The sequence below is a fragment of the Myxine glutinosa genome, chromosome 7 (assembly GCF_964187855.1).
Source record: "Myxine glutinosa chromosome 7, kmMyxGlut1.1, whole genome shotgun sequence".
Lineage (NCBI taxonomy): Eukaryota > Metazoa > Chordata > Myxini > Myxiniformes > Myxinidae > Myxine > Myxine glutinosa.
Window position 1 is genome coordinate 119,114,707 of NC_136267.1, and position 19,941 is coordinate 119,134,647.

A 19,941-nucleotide genomic window follows, 5' to 3' on the forward strand; every position below is an offset into this window, starting at 1 on the left:
CCTTGCCTGGCCCCATCTGCTGCATGCAGCAGCATTCTTGTCTGCTTCCTCCTGTGTAGAAGGGGACAACCAGTCTGAGTCAATTGTCTCTGAACAACGCAGCTCTTCTCCGTGAGTCATGACCACTATACCAGGAAATGTTTCATTTGTCACTCGTTCACTCAGGAGATTAAAAAGTTCTGTCTTGTTACCATCTTCCCGTAGGAATTGTGACCAGTTTCCAGGCAGCTTCTTGTTTCCTTCCACTCTTATCCGTATGCCCTTCCCTCTCTTCTTTCTTGTGGTGGCCTTCAGACTATCTTCTCTGTATACATCAAATACCACATCAACATGGCAAACAGAGCCTGTGAATTGCCTCCGTACATAGTTCATGAACTCTTTAGAATACTTATTGAATGTCTCTGATGTACCAGGCGTAATCACGTTGGCAATAGCTGCACCATCAATGATGACCATGTCTACTTCAGATGTAGTGTGGTCGGCATCATCACTATGTGGCACCAGATCTTCCAGGCACTGGAGCAAGTCTGACTTTTTGCCAAGTCTCATTTTCCCGTAGTCTGATATTGAAGGTGGAAATGACTGATTTTCATGCTGGAAAAAATCTTCCAGGTCAGCTCCACGTATTTGACTGGCAATGTACAATGTTGAAAATAAATTGCGGTTACGTTTCATGGACAGCAGCTGCTCCTGGGTGCGAGACTTTTCTTTCTCAGGACGCCATCTGAACAAAGGCAAATTGTTCTTTGTTATTCTATCATTGAGTGCAGTTGTGCGCTCCACCAGCCGACTCTTAAAGAACTCGTTGTGTTGATTTTCACAAAGTAGTTTCATTTTGCAAACAGAATCAACAACAGATGAATCGACCACCTCTCACGTGTCGAGGACCAAGAGATCTCCACTGGTCAGAGAAGGGGTTGCCCATAGTTTTCATTGTTAAAATCAGAGACTTCACATTCTTGAGGAATGCCACTTGTGTTCCTGAAAATATATAGTAATTGGGGGTTACACAACTGTCAAAATATTTAGTTTTACAAAACAAGTAATGCAATACAAAAACTAGCCAAATTTCATGGAGATACTTATAAGACCTACCTGGCTTGTCCTCGTGATGGTGTGGGTGTGATGCTGCTTCCTTCCTGTCCAGTTCACTTTGAAACTCACCAACCACCCGGGAAATCTCTGGTCCAGCCACCATCCACCTCAATAGTGCTGCTGGATTTTCGGTGAGACCAACTGCTCCCCCCATCACCTTTCACACAGGCATTGTTCTGTTCATGGCTTTCGTCCAAAGACATCCTTGAGAATGGTCGGCATGTCTTGTTGACGGTGAACTTTCCCTTGCAAAAAGCTGCAAACACACCTGGTTGTTTGTCGCGAAGCACCACCGTGTCCCGCAAGTGAATGGACACAGCCCTTGTATAGTTGTAGTGGTCAAGAGCATAGAAGAGCCATTCCAGCTGTGTCAAGGCATCCACATACAAAAGGAAATTGCCTTCATGAATAGATCTGTCCCAGACCAGTATATTCAACTGTGTTTCCAGCACAAGCTGCCAGAAATAGAATTGTGGACTTGCTTCTGCTCTGCATTTGCACCACTCTTCAAATGATACAGCATCAGTGTCTGCCTGGGATACTTGGTAGTTGGTATAAGATTCATGGAGAAGCTTGTGCAGTGTGCATGCAGTCACTTGATGTGCACGAGCAGTTCTCTTGACATGAGTCGCTTTCAAAAATGAGTCTGCAGTTCCTGGTGTAGCTATGTCAGCTTGCACTATTGCCGATATCCAACCGCTGCCACCTAACAGATCACCAAGTGCCTTAAGCAGAATCATCTTGATGTGCAGACCACACAACATTACCAGAAATGAGCCTTTGCCATATGTTTCTGGCCACATCCACTGAATGTTTTTGGCAAGTTTGAACAATGGCTGATCACACGCTATGACTGGAATTTGTCCCGGATTGAGTATGGCTACAGCTTTTTTCACCACCTCCATTGAATGTCTTATCATTGCGATTGACTTTGAGTCGTCAGGGAATAGAGGGAGAAGAGCACTGACTGCTGTGGGGCCATTATCAGTGGTCTCTGATGATTCTATTCTTGTGGCGTGATATGCACCCCATGACACATGTATATCCTTTTCTGCATTTCCGTCATCAACAATGTTGCTAATAGGATCACACCACCTTTGCTCTTCTGCCACTGCTGCAGTCATTAGACTGCAGTCTGATTGCATGAGGCCACATACTTCTGGAACTGGTGGCCCGTTCTTCAGTGCAGAGACAGCAGGTACCAGTGTGTAGCTTTCTGGTAGTTTTCGGACCTTCTTGCCAGATTTTGTTAAAGGTATGCGCATTTGCTCAGTCCCACCATTTTCAGTGTCAGGGTGCTGAAACAAGGAGATGCCCGTTCCATGGAAAGATCCATGCGCACTTGTTGCTGTCGGGTCATGGTCAATGTTGTGGACTGCTGATGTTGTGAATACTCCAATTTGGAGTGGAGGTGGGCACACTGTTCCAATGCTTTCAAAGTGGCTGATGGCAGAGTTTCCTAGATCTGCAGACATGCCTAGCACATGGTCGTATGAAACTGACAATCCAAGCCTATAAAGTGTATCAACTAGATCTCGAGATCTTGTCCTTGAGTAGATCTATGATCCGAGAAATAGTGGAAGTGGTGTCTCACGCTGTTCAGTATGTCTTGTTTCCAATGATGGTTGTTGTCGTCGACGCACACAGCTGTTATATGTCATCAATTGTGATACAGACAAAGCTGGCTGTGACAAGTAGTTTTCTTGGTTTTGGATATCTTTCCCATACATGATCATTGTGACCAGCATCAGCAGTGAGTGAGGCACAGAATTTTCTTGACAATCCTCTTTGAATGAACCACTGAATGGTAAGCATTTCATTCTTAACATGTCTCTACGAACAATGTTTGCAGCACGAGAGATGAACACTGCTTCACTGTCACCGTCGAGCTGGCACGAACTTCTTAGCGATTTACCAATATTTGCATTGGCGACAAGAAGCACATCGCGACCCTCATTGTGCGCTTCTAACTCAGGAAAGTAGCTTAGAACTTTATTTTTGAATCGTGTAGAGTGAACTACAGAGGAGCCCTCTCCCAGCTGGTTAACTCTATCAGTATATAGTTTTTTCAATACAGATAGTTTGATAACAGGGGCAATGTTGTCATCCTCAAGAGCAGTTTGCATGTATGAAATAAGTTCAGCAAATGCAGTGTTATGAGCAATATTTGTGTTGCATTCGTCATGTGATGTTGTTGGTCTATCTCGATCTCTGTTATACAATGACACTAAGCATTGGCTGTGGTACTCAGCCTCTGTAGCGATTAAGTCTCCTTCACTGAGCTTTGCCAACAGACACTCATCTTGTAGATTAATTGCACACTGTCGCACTCGAGTGTCAAGGCCAAACGTTGAGGCTCTATGGAGAGGTAGGGAATCAGATGCGGGCTTCTCACAGATGAAACAATGGCTAACAGCATCACCAGTCCTGGGGACCTTTTGACGTTTGAATTTTTCCTTTTCACCAGAAGAGGAACTCTTGTCCGTTACACATATCTTCCGCTTAGCTGCACGTTTGAGTTCATTTTGGTTGAATTTAAGTCTGCATGTTTTATGAAATGTTGCTTTCCTATTTGAAAATGTTTTCTCCAGTCCATTACCATCGTCCATTTTTTTTTTTTTTTTTTTTTTTTTTTTTTGTATACTGAATCGAGGCTCGTGAAAGAGCTAACATTTATTTCACAAACAAATCAACCAGACAAACAAAACACACAAAAAGAGGGAGCGGAAGACAAGATGGGGAGAGAAGGTGAAGCACACAACCACAACATTTGAGAGCAGGGAGAAGTGTGGGAGGGAGAGGGCTTGGGGGCAGGAGGCGTGGGAGGGGGAGGGCGGGGGGAGAGGTATAAAACACAAGGGGACCGAAATTAGCGGGGGTAGAAAAGATCAAGGTTTTGGATGGGGGAGGATAAGAGATGGTGGTGAACAGCTGTTTTAAAGACCTGGAGGGTGCAGTGGGATTGAAGAGAGTGAGGGAGTTTGTTCCAGAGGCGGGCGAAAAGAGGAATGAAGGAGTGAAGGTGAGCAGAAAGTCTTGATTTTGGCAGTTTAACCATAAGAGGGTTGCAGGCAGATCTTGTGCGACCTGTAGGAATATTTGGGGGACAGAGCCCAGAGAGGGCTGGGGGGGCAAGGCCAGAGAGGAGTCGGTAGAAGACGGAAAGACCACCAACCTGCCTGCGGTGAGTGAGTGAAAGGCCCTTGGAGTTAGCTTCATCGCGGGAGATTCCAATGATTCTGAACGCTTTGGTTTCAACAGCGTGAAGACGGGCTAGGTGTGAGGCAGGAGCACCAGACCAGAGGGGAGAGCAGTATTCCATAGAGCTGCGGATGAAAGCCTTGTATGTGGTGAGGAGCTTAGGTGTGCCAAGGAAGGACTTCGCACGACGGAGGATGCCCAGTCGGCGACTGGCTTTGGAGGCCAGATTTGAAATGTGGTTTTCCCAGGAAAGATCATGGCAAATAGTGAGACCCAAAAGCTTGAGTGACAGAACTTCTTGGAGAGGATTATTAAGAAAGTGGATGGGAGGGTTTTCCAGTCGGTCTTTTCGGAGAGATATCGTAAGAGTGTGAGATTTATCAGGATTGAAAGACATGTTCCATTTGTTTGCCCAGTCTGTGATTTTGTCCAGGTCTGCAGAGAGTGAGGAGGCTGCAGACTGCCGATCTGAGGGATGAGGAATGGAGCGACAGAGAGTAGAGTCGTCAGCAAAGAGATAGAGAGGATTTTCAAGAGAGTCAGAGAGATCATTGATGAAGACCAGAAAAAGCACAGGGCCCAGAACACTACCTTGGGGAACTCCAGCCTGAACAGGAAGAGGAGATGAGAGAAACCCATTCAGGGCCACACGTTGACTATGACCAGAGAGGAAGTCCGCCAGCCATGCGTGGAGATTTCCATGGATACCAAAGGAGGAGAGTTTGGTGAGCAGAGCAGGGTGCCAGACCGTATCGAAGGCACGTGAAATGTCAAGGGAGACAGCTCTAATTTCCTGTTTGGCGTTGAGGACCTCCATCCATTGTTGAGAAAGCAGAAGCAGCATGTCCAGAGTAGAGTGACCAGGTCTGAAACCAAATTGATGATCAGAGATCAAGCCATTGGAGAAGAGGAAAGATTTCATATCTGAAGCAATGATGGATTCCATGACTTTGCTGATAATTGGGAGAAGGCTGATTGGTCTGTAGTTGCTGGGATCTGTTTTTGCACCTTTTTTGTGCAAAGCGGTGATGTTGGCTGATTTCCAAGCAGATGGCAGATGACCTTGAGCAAAAGAGAGGGTGAAGATAACAGAAAGAGGGAGTGAAAGAGCAGAAGAACATGATTTTAGGACCCGTGGGCTGATGCCGTCAGGACCAGTTGCAGAATCAGAGTCGAGGGTTGACAGAAACTTTTCCACCTTGTCAGGAGGAAAGGACACAGAGTCCAGGAGCAGCTGGGTACGACTGGGTACGGTGGGTACAGAGAGGGATGGGTTTGGGACACACGATTTAGAGGCAAACACAGAGTTGAGGCATTCAGCTTTTTCACGTGCGGAGTCAGCCGTTAAGCCGTTTGAGGTGAGGGAGGGGATGGAGGGGGAACAAACACCAGAAACAGATTTGACCAGACGCCACCAGGATTTGGAAGAGGGAGACAGATAAGAGAGTTCGGTCTTGAGAACGGTGAGATATTGTTTCCTGGCTCTCCTGAGGGTGGACACACACTTGTTTCGGGCTTTGTGAAAGGAAATGAGATTTCCTTCCGTTGGATTTGCTTTCCAGGAGACGAAAGCAAGTTGTTTCAGGGCAACAGCCTCACCACAAGATTCCGTGTACCATGGACGGGAGGAAGGGTATGACAACTGAAGACGAGATGGGATAAATCTGTGCATGAGAGAGAGCAATTTACTTTGAAAGAATTCCCAGGATGAGTTGATGTCAGAGGCGGTAGAGATGGGAGACCAGTCCAGATGATTGATGGCTGCTTGAAGAACGTGCCAGTTGGCCTGAGTGAAATGCCAGACTCGTCGACGCTGAGGAGGCTCTCTGAGAATGGTCAGAGAGATGTCCACTTTGACAAGCACATGATCAGATGAGCCGATTGGAGCAGAAGAAGAGCAGCAGACATTTTCAGGGAAGTTTGTCATAACCAAATCCAGAAGAGAAGATGCTCCGTTGACTGAGAACCGGGTCGGGAAATTGACAGATTGTGTCAGTCCCAGTGAGTCGCAGAAGTCCTTTGCTGAAGAGCCATGGCTGGTGAGAGAGGTACCCACACCCAGCCAACTGGCATGGTGACAATTGAAATCACCACATATGAGGAAGAGAGAGTTGGGATGGGTAGATAGAAGTTGGTCCATATTATCAGACAGTGAGATGTAGATGGAGTCATCGCTGTTTGGTGGACGGTACAACACACATATGAACAAAAGGTGGGAGCGAAGGGGAAGCCGTAGCCAAAGGTATTCCTGGGGGTGAGGTGGAGAGAGGGCAGTGGAGGGCGAGTGAGGAAGAGAGTTTTTTATAAAGATAGCAACCCCACCTCCAGGACGAGGCTCAGGTCTATCATACCGGAGGAGGGAGTAACCTGGGAGAGATACCAAGGCATCAGAGACATCATGAAGGAGGAAAGTTTCTGTTAAGCAGATCACATCTGGTTTGTCAGAAGCAACCTGTATGGAGAGGTCAGTCAAGTTTGAGCGAAGGCCCCGGATGTTTGAGGTCCATACCGTTAATGAAGAGGAAGGGGGAGCATGGGGGTCCAGAACAGGGGGGGGAGGGGTAGGGTAAGATGTGGAAGAGGAAGAAGAGGTAGGGAGAGCTGTTGAAGGTGTGTCAGAGATTTCAGAGATTTCAGAATAGCTTGGAGAAAGGGAAGAATGGGGCGGACAAAAGGTTTGATGGAGATTGGGTGAGGCACAGTGAGGTGTTATTTGAGGAGGGGGAAGAGCGAGGCAGAAGGTTGGGGGAGATGAAGGTGAAAGTTGGAAGGGGGAAGAAGCAGGGAGGATGCTTTGAGGAGGAGGGGTGAGAGGGGAGTCTAGGAGGGGAGGAGCGAGGGAGAGTCTTGGAGGGGAGGGGTGTGGGGGGAGTTTAGGAGGGAGGGGAGGGAAGGCGCAAGGGGGGAGATTTGAAAAGGATGGGTGATGGGGAGGATTTGGAGGGGAGGGGTGAGATTGGATTTTGAAAAGTGTACGATTCATGGGAAACGAACATTTTTTGCAAAATGAGTTTGAGACCTTCGAGTCAAAAATACGTTTGAGGACACTGGAGGAGGGGTGGAGTTCTGGATAGTTTAGGGAATGTAGAAAGGAGGAACTGTAAGAGATGGTATTATATATATATTTTGGAATGAATAGATTTGGTGAGCAAGACGAAAGCATCCTTTTGTAGGAAAAGAAGAAAAGGGTGTTATAATATATGAGAGAAAGTAGTTGTTCAGGGGAGAGATTATACATTTCTAACCACGTGATCGCGTGATCGCGAACGAAGAACGAACGAACAAAAAGAACAACAAATAAACGAATAAGACCTGGGAAGGAAATATTTTTTGGGTTTTTCTTTTTGTTTTGTGAGCAGAGATATTAAACAAGGAGGTATGGGGTGAACGACTGGGACGAAACAGTGAACGAAAATAATTTCAGCGCATTCGACGAATCGCTGAGAGAAAAACAAAACCACAAGGTTGGAGACGGTACGGTAGCCGAAGCCTACGAGTACGAGTACTACTACTAGGCCGCAGAATACTCGATACGCATTAACCGACGATTGTGTATACATGTACGAAAAATTAGCACCGAAAATTTTCAAAAAAGATACGCTATAGGTACAGACACCGAAAGATAGATACAGTCTCGACAAAAACACAATTGAGAAATATCACTTAGCTTCGAAAGCGTGAGCGCATGGAACAGCTTCGAAAAGACGTGACCTCGCCGTGATCTCGCGAGATTCGAGTCAACTTAAGCTTTGGCGGCAAGCAACCGAGTTCGTTGAATGCTGATAAAGTTTGAACAATAGACATATACCCAGCTCCTTGGAACCTTTCTGCAAAGTCTGCTGGGCACGTGAGTTTCTCACTGGTGCTTTCCTGGCAGATGAGACACTTATTCCAGTCCATCGGTGTATCGTCCTCATTCACAGACATGGTGATATCACTGCTAGCTTGAACTAGTTTGAAGACTTTCTTCATGATGATGAGCAGTAGATTAGATTAACACTCACAACAATCTTAAACAGACAGAAGCAATGATTATTAGAAACACAACCACACCAATTCAATAAATTATAGAAAATTATATTTCTTAAATATTGCAAGAATTCTGGATCTGATCTGCAAAAAAACCACCTTAATTAATCTACTTAATTATTTAAAACATGTTTTACTTATAACATATGATTAATAACAAATATAACAACTTATATCTATAATGACTACTAACAATTTCTACTTCTAAACTTATAACTAATAATATAATATGATCCTTATCTTTAAAAAATAAAGTGATATAAAGTAATTTGTTCATTTTATTTAATATTTTGACCATAAAAATACCTATATTGGTCCATATGTCCATTAAATATATATTCTTAGGGCATATTTATAATTCTTGTGTTTGAGTAAGTTACTATATATATAGCATGAACATATATATTTTATGTTAATAGAGGTATTTTTGTCATTCACTTATCGGCAAAATCTCCTCGATGGCAGCCATTTTGGAAAATGGCCGCTACGGTGGACACAGGACAGATACAGAATGCCTCCAATCTTTAAAATGATCCTCATGATGTCTAGTATGAGTCTGCCAAGTTTCATGCTTTTATCATAAAGTGCACAATTTGTTCATTTTTTAGCACCTATCTGCTGGACTATCATCAATCTACACTCAATACCCCATAATGACAAAGAGAAAACAGGATTTTAGAAAGTTTTGCAAATTTATTAAAAAGAAAAAACTGAAATATCACATTGACATAAGTATTCATACCCTTTGCTATGACACTTGAAATTTATCTCAGGTGCCTCCCATTTCTCTTTATCATCTTTGCGATGTTTCTACACCTTGATTGGAGTCCATCTGCGATATATTCAATTAAATCGACATGATTTGGAAAGGCACAAACCTGGCACATTTGGAAAGGCACACACTCACAGCTGACAATGCATATCAGAGCAAAAACCAAGCCATGAGGTCGAAGGAACTGCCTGTAGAGCTCAGAGACAGGATTGTGTCGAGGCACAGATCTGGGGAAGCCTACAAAAAAATGTCTCCTGCATTGAAGGATCCCAAGAGCACAGTGGCCTCCATAATTCTTAAATGGAAGTAGTTTGGAACAACCAGGACTCTTCCTAGAGCTGGCTGCCCAGCTAAACTGAGCAATCGGGGGAGAAGGCCCTTGGTAAGAGAGGTGCCCAATAACCCGATGGTCACTCTGGCTGAGCTCCAGAGATCCTGTGTGGAGATGGGAGAAACTTCCAGAAGGACAACCATCACGGCAGCACTACACCGATCTGGGCTTTATGTCAGTGGCGGTGTGTACCCTGGTTTAGAATAGGTACCCCGTATCCCTGCGTGTCATAAGAGGCGACTAAGAGGGTTGGCGTCAGGAAGGGCATCCGGCCATAAAAACATTGCCTCAAAAAGAGAACCATGACAATTACAACTACATATGGGCAGGGTACATCCCGAAGTGGAGATCGGTTTCTGAGGTTTGGGACATGGAATGTAGGGACAATGACAGGGAGATCAGGAGAAGTGGTGGAAGTATTGGTCAGAAGAAGAGTGTACATATGTTGTGTGCAAGAGACGAGAAGGAAGGGAAGTGGTGTGAGAATGGTGAAGGGTAGGCAGGGACAGAAATACAAGTTTGTGTGGCAAGGGTGCCCGGAGGGCGTGAATGGTGTTGGTGTCCTGTTTTCTGAGGAGTTTATAGACAGTGTGGTGAGTATGACTCGAGTGAGTGAGAGGTTGATGATGGTGAAAATGATGATTGGAAAGCTCTTGGTGAACGTCATCTCGGGATATGCTCTGCAGGTCGGTCGGAGCGATGAAGAGAGGGACAAGTTCTGGTGTGCGATGGGGAAGCTGATGGAAAACGTGAAAGATGAGGAAGTTGCTGTGGTAGGAGACCTAAATGGACATGTGGGAAGGAGTATGGACGGTTTTGAGGGAGTGCATGGGGGTTACGGGTATGGTGTGAGAAATGGAGAAGGTGAAAGGATTTTGAAGTTTGCTGATGGAGCTGATTTGTTGATTTGTAACACTCAGTTCCAGAAAGAGGATAATAAGCTTGTGACACACACGTCAGGTGGGTCGACGACAACTGTTAACTACCTGATGGTGCGAAGGTGAGATAGGGGGCACCTCTGGGACACAAAGGTGATCCCGGGGGAGGAGGCTGTTTCACAGCACCACTTGGTTGTCTGCGACATAACAGTACAAGGTGCGAGGAGAGCTCGGCGGGTGAAGTACCAACCAAGAATGAAGGTGTGAAGGTTGAAATAGGTGACAGTAAGGGAGGCATTAAAAGAGAGGCTGAGTAGGGTAGAGGATGATGTGGTTGAGCTTTAAAGTGGTTGGATGTCAATGAAAGATAGTCTGTTGGGAGCCGTTGGTGAGGTATGTGGATGGACAAAAGGACCACCGAGGCACTCGGAAACATGGCGGTGGGATGATGAAGTTGGAAAGAGGATTGACGAGAAGAGGAAGAAGTTCAAAGAGTGGCAGAAGGCGAAGGGTATGGGAGCAGAAAAAGCAGAGCATGAAAGTTATAAGGCAGCCAAGAAGGCTGCAAAGAAAGAGGTAGCAAAGGTGCAGGAGGCATGTAGGAAAATGTTCGGAGAATGCTTGGATTCGGAAGAGGGTCAGAGAGCGGTATTCAGGATTGCAAAGCAGATAGTGAAAGAGGTGTGATGTGATGGGGGTGAGTTGCTTGAAGGATGAAGTGGGACAAATCGTTGTGGACCCAGATGGAATTAAAGGAAGATGGAAAAGACATATAGAAATGCTGTTGAATACAGAGAATGAATGGGATGGCAACATAGAGAGTAACCCAGTTTTAGGACCGGCAGAGAAGATAATTGAGAAGGAAGTTGAGGAAGCGATAAAAGCAATGAAGAGCAGAAAAGCGGGAGGGCCGATGGGAGTTGTGGGAGATATGTTGAAGGCAGCAGGAAGTTGGGGGTGTGAAGAGAATGACAGAGATCTGTAATCTGGTGGTGAAAGAAGGCCGCATTCCAGTGGATTGGGAACTGAGTACCCTCGTCCCTCTATACAAGGGGAAAGGTGCCCCTCTGGAGTGTGGCTCGTACCGAGCGATAAAGTTAATGGAGCATGGAATGAAGGTATTGGAAAGGGTGTTGGAGAGGAGGATAAGGAAGAAGGTGAAGATCGATGAAATGCAGTTTGGATTTATGCCAGGAAGAGGAACGACAGACGCGCTTTTTATTGCGAGGCAGTTGCAGGAGAAGTACATGGAGAAGAGGAAGAAATTGAGTCTTGGGTTTGTTGATCTGGAGAAAGCATTCGATAGGGTTCCACGCGAAGTATTGACATGGGCATTGAGGAAGTTAGGAGTGGAGGAATGGTTGATCAGAGTAGTGATGGCAATGTACAAAAGAGCGCGCACAGCTGTAAGGACGAAGGACGGGAACAGTGGTGAGTTTGAGGTGAAGGTGGGAGTGCATCAGGGGTCGGTACTAAGTCCACTACTATTTGTAGCTGTGATGGAGGTGCTGGCTCAGAACGTAAAGGATGGTTTACCGTGGGAGTTGTTGTATGCAGATGATCTGGCGTTGATTGCGGAAAGTATGGATGGACTGAAGGAAACGATGAACAAGTGGAAGGAATGCATGGAGACAAAAGGTCTGAAGGTGAATATCGGAAAGACGAAGGTGATGGCAAGTGGTAAAGCATGTGGTGAGGTGGAAAGAACTGGGAAGTGGCCATGTGCTGTGTGCAGGAAGGGTGTCGGAGTGAACTCCATTCAATGTACAATGTGCGCTGAGTGGGTTCATCAAAAATCTCGTGGTCTGAGAGGGGTCATTAACCAGTGTGGCAGCTACATTCAAATGTAAGGTGTGCCCAGAGGGAGCTGCAGATGGAGGAAATGTTGAGTTGGATCTTGGAGACGGCGTGAAGCTGGAAGGTGTGAAAACATTTTGCTGCCTCGAAGACATGCTGAATGGAGAAGGTGGATCAGACTCGGCAACGGTTGCTGGAGTGAGATGTGCATGGAAGAAGTTTCGGGAACTGAGTGGCGTGCTGATGAGGAGGGGAGTGTCGTTGAACCTGAAGGGAAAGGCGTATGCTGCATGTGTGAGAAGTGTTATGATTTATGGGAGCGAGACATGGGTAATGAACGTAGAGCAGCAACGAAGGCTGGAAAGGGTGGAAATGCGAATGGTTCGGTGGATGTGCGGAGTATCGTTGAGAGAGAGGAAGACAAATAATGAATTGCGAAAGATGATGGGAATAGAGGCTGTGATTGATGCTGTGAAGAGGAACAGGTTGAGATGGTTTGGTCATGTGTTGAGGAAGGATGAAAGTGACTGGTTGAGAAGAGTGATGGAAATGAATGCAGAAGGAAGTACAGGACGGGGAAGACCGAGAAAGACTTGGCTGAAGATGGTGGAAGAAGAAATGCGGGCAAGGGGGTTAACAAGGAGAGATGCAGAAAATAGGGCAAAATGGAGAAGATTGTTATGGGGACCGCAAGGCTAACCCCCGCTCTAGCAGGGAAAATGGCCTTAAAATGCATGTTGTCGTTGTTGTTGTGCAGTGTCTGTCCTGTGTTGTTCTGTGTTGTGTTGTCACTGAACTACTTCCTCAAAGTTTTGTGAAATCCTCCCAAACTTCTGGTATGCACCTACATCTCCCGTCGGTATGTCCTCAAGGTATTTCTTTTGAAAAGTTTTCCAATTTTTAATATTTTTTTGGGGGGAAATTATTTTTTTCCCAACTTAAGTTTTCAACTTCAATTGTTATAAAATGTAATATCACGTATATTACAAATACATTTGTGCATTATGATTGTTTGAATTATGATTGGTGTAAACCATGACAAAACAGCAACTCAGGTGCAGTCATTTATCTATATATCTACATATCTGGGCAGTGTCTGTTGTCACTGAACTACTCCCTGAAACTTTTGTTTCCGTGGTTGTGAAGTGTTTTTAATAACGTGGTAGTGGTTTTGAATCACATGGTGGTGAGGTGTTTTGAATTACGTGATGGTGAGGTGTTTTGAATTAGTTGGTGTTCAGGTGTTTTTAATTATGTGGTGGTGAGGCGTTTTGAATTACATGGCGGTAAGGTGTTTTGAATTACGTGGTGGTGAGGTGTTTTAAATTATGTGGTGGTGAGGTGTTTTGAATTACATGGTGGTGAGGTGTTTTGATTTACATGGTGGTAAGGTGTTTTGAATTACATGGGGGTGAGGTGTTTTGGATTACGTGGTGGTGAGGTGTTTTAAATTTGGTGGAGGTGAGGTGTTTTAAATTACGTGCGGGTGAGGTATTTTAAATTACATGGAGGTGAGGTGTTTTGAATGACGTGGTGGTGAGGTGTTTTGAATTACGTGGTGGTGAGGTGTAATCATCCCAAACTTCCAGTCTGCACCTACCCCTCCCGTATGTGTGTGCTGAAGGGTTCTTTTTTGAATTTTATATATTTTTTCAACCTAAATCTTCAACCTAAATTGCTTATAAAAATGTAATATCACAAACACTACAAATAAATTTGTGCAAAATAATTGATTGTATTATGATTGCTGTAAATCATGACAACACAACAACTCAGGTACAGTCACTATCCTCAGCTAAAATAAGCCCGTTCCTCAGTAAAGACGCGAGCCGAGCCAAGCTAGTATATGTATGTATGTATGTATATATATATATATATATATATATATATATATATATATATATATATATATATATATATATATATATATATATATATATACAGACTTGTCATTTAATATGGAATTTTTTTTTTTCTTGACTTGGGTTTACTTTCTGAACTCAGTATATCAATCTGGTGAGTTTCTTTTACCCTTCGGTGATGTCTTTTTTGAAAGAACCATGTCACTGATTGTCTTTCGCAGCAAGAAGTCAATAACAGGATTATATCACAGGTGGTGTGACAAAATGTAAGGACAGGTACATTTGACGATTGGCTTCACAATCGGGTATATAAGGGTTGTTGCATTCTGTATTAGTGGAAAACAACTGCTGCACATCTACAAAAGTTATTGCCGCTTCCTCTGGAGATGATCCGTCAACTTGACAATGCTGTTTGTCATGGAGTGGTGGCTTTACGAAATTCTGGCATGAAACAGCGTGCTATTGCTCGGCAGTATGGCATCACTCAAGGTCAGGTGTCAAAGATCCTGAAACAAAATGCTCAGAGGGGTGTCCCTACTCCAATACCGAGGCCAGGACGTCCACGCAGAACCACAAGGAGAGATGATTGCCAGCTGCACCGGTTAGTCTGCAATGGCCGTACCAAGTCAGCTAATCGGCTTAGGGCTGAGTGGAGCAAATGACAAATGTGCCTGTATCCAGAAGGCTAGTCAACCAACGACTGGTTCAAGCAGGCTATCGTGCCAGGCGTCCCCTGAGAAAGCCACGCCTGACCAGACAACACAGCCAGCGCCGATTGCAGTGGGCCAGAGGGCACCGTCAATGGCAGCCAGGACACTGGAATCACGTGACCTTCAGTGACGAGTCTAGATTTCTGGTCTATCGTCAAGATGGCCGCGTCCGAGTGCGCAGACAAGTGCATGAAGCCCACAACGAAGATTGTATAGTGCCAAGAGTCCAAGCTGGAGGTGGTGGGGTGACCGTTTGGGCTGCTTTTCATGCAGGGGGCAAAACTGACCTGGTTGTTCTGAATGGAAACCTGAACCAGTTCAAGTACAGGGTCATTCTGGAAGAAACATTGCTTCCATTTGCTCGTGCAGCCTTTCGAGGAAACTTTGTCTTCCAAGATGACAATGCACGGCCTCATCGTGCTCGCATGATCCAACACTTTCTTGCTGACCGTGGTGTAGGGCATATGGAGTGGCCTGCCATGTCCCCGGATATGAATCCGATAGAGAACTTGTGGGCAGAATTAACGCGTCAAATCGACAACTTGGACCAGCAGCCGACCTCTGTGCGTGAATTGCAGCAGACTATTGTCACTGCATGGCAAGCGATTCCTGTCCAAACCTTGGCAAATCTCGTGAACAGCATGCCTCGACGTCTACGTGCTCTCCTGAATTCTCGTGGGGGTTACACGAAGTACTGAACTGTAATTTTACTGTCCGTAATCCCAGTCATAATTTAGCTTTTGTTTTTGTTGAAATTTTTTTTGGCTAATGTGCAAAATAAAGAGATACTTCTGGAAAACGTACAGAAGTTTAACACAGTACTGTCCGTGAATTGAGTTCGATATCAGTTTACATCACTTTCAAGGATCAATTTATTTGCTTCGAAATGTCAAATGTGGTTTTTGTTTCTTTTAGAGGTCACATTAACAAAATCTAGAATAATTTCAACATAATTCCAATGAACATTTGGTTCTAAGTCATCTTGAAAAGTAAGTTCACCCCCACACAAAAAATATTCCATATTAAATGCCAAGTCTGTGTATATATATTCCGTTGAACCTGAAAATCAACGATCTATATTAAAATAGATCTGTCGGAAGACTCACGCACTCACCAACTCACAAGCCAATTATAATTTAGTCTCTCCCATCCTTTCGGGAATGGTGTGAGGCTAATGAACAATGCATTACATAACAAAGAAAACAGTCTGTTCAGCAATTGTTAAAGTGAATACCATTTGTAACTGAATGAACATACAGTGAAATGTATGAACTGTCATCTGTTGGTGAATTTTATATTTACTGCACACAACAAGAACCTCACTTGTGTGAATCCACCCTTCCTGTAAGTGTTCATTAAAATGGGTCAAAGCTCCAATAATGGAGTGGATTGCAACAGTTCAATTACCCAGTGTTCAGATGCTCATGTGCATGGAAATATTTTTAAAATTCACAACTGTGTAATGAGTAAGCCATTGAACACTGCTCGGCTTACATATGCAAAAAGCTTTACCGTGTTCTTCGATGCATTGCTGTGAATTTATGAGAAGGTCTGCATAACCATTCTTGAGATCTTCCAGGCTGTCCAGAATTAATGGCACTTTCAATCATTAGAACAACTTCCACCCCACAAACCATTCCTAATATTTCTGAAACATTTTCATAATATTTTTTCTTAACAGCTCATCATTAATTTGCTGATATAAAATTCTGCATAAAATAGAATTTTATCAAAGCTAAAAGTCCACCTTTTTCCTCCCACAAGCCAATGCAGTTGTGACATAAATATCTTTCCATCACCTGCACTTTAAACATTTAATTTATCTTTATCTGATAGAAGTACAAACATCAAATTAGAAACTCCTGCGGAAATGTAAAGAATTTTTTTTTTTTCGTCTTTCTGAGACAACTGATCCAATTTACAGCTTTGCAAGGTCATTAACCACTATCATATTGTGTGTGGCCTGGCAAGTAAAGCTGTGAGACTGATTCTGTAAAAGTTAGCGCAAGGTAATTGATTCACTTAGCAGTCAAGATGAAGGATACTTGATGCTTTGAGATGCAGAGGCCATTTAAACCAACCTACAAATATCCCAGAGGAACTCACGTTTTAGTGCAATCAGAAAGTTTCTCTTCCAGATCAATTTTTGTGCTTTCAAGTTGTTTTTGTTGCAGTTGCAAGCTTTTCTCTTTCTGATCAAACTCTAGCAACTCCTTTTCTTTCTCATGCATTACTTTTTCCAGGGCTATCTGTGCAGTAACTAGGTCACCCTCAATGTTGTCTTTTTCAGCCTGCAAAGCAGAAAACAAAATCCACTACAACAACCCTTAAAATGTTTTACAGTATGCAATTAACGAACAATCCAGAACAGGTGCACTGTCCTCAATAACACTGACTAAACATTGATGAAGTATGTGTAATACCACTGCAACCATATGATTCAGGCTCTCAGCACTGCTCATGATATTAGCCAGAGATGTGCAACACTTTAAAACAGAGGCAAGAATTTACAAACTGCTCAAATACTGATTTAAAGGCCGAATGTTACAAAGGACAACAAAATCTTTAATGACCACAATGCAGCTTATGCGGGAGAGCCTGTTTTGTTCATAAGCCTCTCAAAGGATTATCTACTACTAGCAGAAGTACCCGGCATTGCCGGGTGGGGGAGGGAGGGGGAAGGGGAGGGGAACGGGGGGGAGGGGAGGAGAGGGGGAGGGGGGAGGGGGAGGGGGGAAGAGTAGGGGGAAGGGGGAGGGGTGAAGGGGTAGGGGGGAGGGGAGGGGGAAGGGAGGGGAGGGGGGAAGGGGGAAGGGGAAGGGGAAGGGGAAGGGGGAAGGGGAGGGGGTAAGGTGGAGTGGGAAGGGAGGGGGAATGGGATGGGGGAAGGGTATGGTGAGGGGGAGGGGAAGGAGGAGGGGGGGAAGGGAGGGGGAGGGGAGGGGAGGGGGAGGAGGGAAGGGGAGTGGAGGGGGAAGGGGAGGGGAGTGGGAAGGGGAGGACGGAGGGGGGAGGGGGAGGGAAGGGTAGAGTCCCTTTATATACAGAGTTGCGACATAGAGGGTCCGGAAAAATCTAGTCACGTGATTGCGTGGGGCCATTTTGAGTCCATCGCGGACAGGATCAGGATCGGACGCATATCGGTCAGCGTTTTAACGTTCCCGCTGTACGCAGCGTTCTCATTCGTGTTTTACATTGATTTTACGACAAAATGACAGGTTGTAGCGCCTGTGGGTGCACAAATAGAACGGAGAAGGGATTCAAGATGTATAGATTTCCATCAGATGCTAAAAGACGGAAAATCTGGGAGAACAGAGTCAGTCGTGTTGGATGGAAAGTAACTTCTTCGTCAGTTCTCTGCCAGGTCAGTGTGATGGTGGTAATGGTCCCATATGCGTATATTTGTGTGCTGCGAGTGAGACTGGCCTTTGCTTTGGCTTTACAGGCTTGTTATCCATTGCTCGTGGATTAATTCGCACTTGAAGGGGAAGGCATCTTTATTTAAAATTTGAGCATGTATAGTTGTATACTCTGTTTTGAGGTACATGAATCAAAACTTACAAATTGTTGTTTATATACATGTACCAATGCCCTCTGCTAAAGGCACTTTCCTGCCTGTGGTAGTTAGTACTCCAACAAGTGAATGACATGCTTTGTTTTTAACAAAATTATGTAATTTGCTATAAAAGTGGAAGGTTACAGGTTCACGGATGAGTATTAATCGTAAATGAGTTCAAAGCCTTTCACAATGGTCTCTGAGACCTTCGTAAAACAAATAATAAAATAAGTTTTATTTTTTGTACTTTCACATGGAAGATAGGATTATTGTCATTCAAAATTTTCAATGATGCTTCAGAAAGAATTTGCTAGAAACCAATTCATGCCAGTGATACAGTTGTATGCCACAACTGAGAAAGGGGGTGGGGGGGGGCATGCATTGAATGTATGTATTTGTCTGTTGATTTCAATGTGTGAGGACATTAACTTGTGTTTGTGTGTGTGACTTTCAATTTATAATTTGTATGTGTATTAGAGATTGTGTGTGTGTGTGTGTGTGTGTGTGTGTGTGTGTGTGTGTGTGTGTGTGTGTGTGTGTGTGTGTGTGAGAGAGAGAGAGAGATAGAGGGAGAGAGGGAAAGAGGAGGCCGGGGGTAGGGGGGCTAATCTATTTTTGGTGGGATTAATATATGATCGGCAACATGCAGCAAAGTTTAGATTAATAATTTAAATATGAAAATTAAACAAACACAAATATATACCCACACATGATAAACAAGGTCAAACAACTGCAGAAATACAAAGATAACTCTTAACATTGTATTGTACATGTACATGTATAAGCAGGGAGGTGAGAGTTCGAGTCTCGCTCTCGCCTCCCTGAAATTAAAATGAGGCTGAAATAAGCAGCACGTGTACCTGTCTAGTTCATTCCTTCTTTGTCATGGTTCTAAATGTCTGTGACTGTTAAATCACAACCAGCTCTGCGATTTTCTTCTTTATCATATGGCTCTTAGTTGTCGGAAATCTTCTATTTTGTCATCTTCACATAATTTGTTCATTATCAACATGGAAAAGACCATTCCCATCTCTCATACATAGAGAACATAATGGAATACACGGTTCAATGCACTAGCGCCATACGGCGGCTCCGCACTGAATGGACTCAAAATGGCGTCAAATCGTTAGTTGTCGCTACTCTCTCTATAAAGGGACTCTAGGGAAGGGGAGGGGGAAGGGGAGGGGAGGAAGGGTCGGGCCAGTCAACAATGACGTTGCAGTTCTCATGGGAGGAGAGCAGGACAACAATCGCGACATCATCCTGCATCTTCGCAACAACAGCACAAAGCGGATTTTGGAGACTCACCGATCCTGTGACGCACTCCAGTACCGGCGTTGCCGGGCGGGGGAAGGGAGACCCGTACATTCCCAACCCGTACATTCGCCCTCTCGACTCAAGCTCACTCGGACAAAAGCCTCGCACAAATTACACCGTGAAGGCCCAATGGACATGTCTGTGCCACAAATCAAGTACGTGAGCGAGTCTGGCGCACTGAATTGAAAATATATAGAACGCTCATACTCCGTGAAAAGTGTAGCCGCCGTGTCGCCATCTTGGTTAGCACGACTCGACCAACTCGCTTCGCGGATCTCGTTTGTTTTGAACGTGTCCCAGATTTTAAAAGCCAGACAACTGTTAAAATGCCATTTTGTGCGGCAATAAACGGCTCCAATCGGTTACGGAAGGGTTGTGGAAAGACGTTTCACA

General features: G+C 44.6%; 1 long non-coding RNA gene across 1 annotated transcript in view; it reads right to left on the minus strand.

Moving 5' to 3' along the window:
- LOC137414384 (uncharacterized) overlaps positions 1–16,886 on the minus strand; it is a 36,779-nt gene extending 19,893 nt beyond the window's left edge. Inside the window, exons 1-2 of the long non-coding RNA XR_010981883.1 lie at positions 16,782–16,886; positions 16,188–16,255 (exon numbers count right to left, since the gene is read on the minus strand). This is a non-coding gene — a long non-coding RNA (uncharacterized LOC137414384). The remainder of the gene's footprint in view (positions 1–16,187; positions 16,256–16,781) is intronic.
- Positions 16,887–19,941: the final 3,055 nt, after the last annotated feature.